We start from the raw sequence: 2,405 nt of genomic DNA on the forward strand, positions 1-2,405 counted from the left end.
TCGTGTGTTGACAGCAAAGCCTACTCACAGTTCTGCTGAACGTCTCGAAAGAGAATGGAGGACGGAGTTGACTCTTATCGAAAGGGAACGGAGAAGTTGACTCAGCAGATAACAGCCTCTCGGGTTGAGGGCACCTTAATCAAAACTGAGTCAAGGGGCAGGATAGACAGCAAAGAGGATGGAAAGGGAGAAGAAGAGAGGTGCTGGATTACAAACCGCGCAGCGGGAACAGCACTGGCAGCAGCAGCACCTCCGGAGGGTGACGGAGTGCTCTCCGGGCAAGGGCAATGATGTTTCTCGGATGACTATTTATTTGTACCTCAAGAACCATCTTACCTATCCTCACCTCCCGATGTGTTTTTTTTTTAGTATACTGTTCTTCGCTCTGGAAGGAAAATGCATTCCGCAACGCCAACCTGGAGACCTATAGATAACCGGTTTGCCAGCGGCGGCTGCAGTCACCCTCGCGTGGTCTAGTTTCCTGAGCGATGCTGCAAGAACCAAACAGTGTTCCGTTAGTCCGCAGGGCAGTGGGGGTGTAGCTCAGATGGTAGAGCGCTCGCTTAGCATGCGAGAGGTACTGGGATCGATACCCAGCGCCTCCATGTGCCTTTTTTTAATTTCGCGCTTTCTTATTTTGCCTGTCGCAAGTGCGGCAAGAGTGGGACGGGATGAGCGTGCAGGGAATGTGGCACTTCGTCATCACAAGTTCGTCACGCAGTCGGGAGGGGGGAGTGCTAATGGCATAAAGTGGTACCTTGGGCGAGTTGGTGCATGATAGAACTAAGATGACAAGTAAGGATTCCTTATGACTTGAGAGTGCGGAAACGTGAAATGCAGCAGAGCGTCGTAGAATGCTGTTTGTCGCCGTCGCAGCCAACGGGATTTGGGGAAATGGCCGCGGGCCCCTGACTGCAGCTGTCAACGCCACGGCCCAATCGTATACCGACCGGTTCTGTAAGAAATTGGAGACGAGGTGCGGCCCGTAACTGGTCGGCGATGGGGTTGGAGCACACGGTGGCATCGCAACGCCTACCTAGAGCCATTGTTCTTGTTTTCCTCAAGAAAGCCCCTCATGTGACGCAGGCCCACGCACAAACCTGCATACGTACCTAAGGCATAGGTGCCTGCCCTGGCAGGTTTCAGTCTTTTTTTGTTCAAAATGCTCATTCTTTTCTTCCAACTGCCACTTCCGGATTTTTACGAATTCTCGCTTGTGATTATATAGACTTTCTTCATTCAGATGCTTAAGTTTATAATTTACAATTTTGTGTAGCGGGCGCATTAGCCCTCCTTACGCCCGATTCCTGGCCAATCCCCCATGTGGGTATGTGCCGCCGGACGCTCTCAGGAGACTCACGCTCACGTGGGCTCGGAATTGTCTCGGAATTTTTTTCTGTTCATTGACGGTGCAAACAAGAGCTTAAACGGCTCTGCTGTTAATTAAACTTGATTGTATTATTGAACTAAAATAAATGATTAAATATAAGCCCGCAGGCATAAAGAATATTGCTTTCACACTCACACACGTAAGCAGACTTAAGTGTTGGTGTGAATTTTTTATTTCGCATCAGTGTTGTAATCGCTGGCCTCTCACAAAAAAAAGACATTTTGCAGTGTATTGTACAGTCAACTTGGCCTTGTCAGCATTTATAAAAGAAACCTACATTATGAATTTGTTGTTATTCCCACCTGACAGACACATGATGAAACGATAACGGAGCAATAAAAAAAGTAAAAAAAAAACACTCACGCTTTTCCTTTCCGAACCCGTTTGAACCCGTTTGAACCGGTTCGAACCGGAATGGAATGGTGCTTGGGAACCGAATTCGGAACCGAATACAACCAAATTTCTGCTCGACCCTCGTACCAGGAGTGTCGAGCAGAAATTTGTTTATCAATGTCACCTGATACAGGGATGGTACGGAATGGCCCATCGGATGCAAGTGAACGTTCAGTACTAAAGTGGCTATTTGGGCTTGTTGAACATAGTTAGGGTACGACAGCGCAGCTGGAACACGGACGGAAAGGAAGATATGTAGACACACATGAGCGCTGGGAGCTGAGGTTCTTTCCAAACCTGCCGTTCATTTCCCAAGCTGCCTGCAAGCACCGTAAATGGTACATTGTTCTCCACATTGTTCTCTACATCAGCACGTCTACCAAACCGTGACTATTTGCGGTGGCAAGGTGGAGAAAAGCGAAAAGAGGAGCTTTAGACTTTTGGTTTCATCTGCCAAACTGAAAAGTCCTTCCAAGGACGTAACTTCTGCTGTCACTTTTCTTCGTCTTGCCACCGTAGAATGTCACCGTGAGGTAGACGTCCTGATCTAGGTGGATTGCAGAGAACAATGTACCATCCACGGTGCTTGAACGCAGCTTGGGAAATGAACGGCAGCTTGTGA

At 48.4% G+C, this 2,405-nt stretch overlaps 1 non-coding gene across 1 annotated transcript; it reads left to right on the forward strand.

The window, feature by feature from the left end:
• The first annotated feature begins 532 nt into the window (after positions 1-532).
• Positions 533-605, forward strand: Trnaa-agc (transfer RNA alanine (anticodon AGC)). Its single transcript has one exon. It is a non-coding gene; the product is annotated as a tRNA-Ala (tRNA).
• The last annotated feature ends 1,800 nt before the right edge of the window (positions 606-2,405 follow it).

Source organism: Haemaphysalis longicornis, unplaced genomic scaffold, assembly GCF_048455015.1.
Source record: "Haemaphysalis longicornis isolate Haplotype H1 unplaced genomic scaffold, Haemaphysalis longicornis Haplotype H1 scaffold_133, whole genome shotgun sequence".
In the NCBI taxonomy this organism is placed as follows: domain Eukaryota; kingdom Metazoa; phylum Arthropoda; class Arachnida; order Ixodida; family Ixodidae; genus Haemaphysalis; species Haemaphysalis longicornis.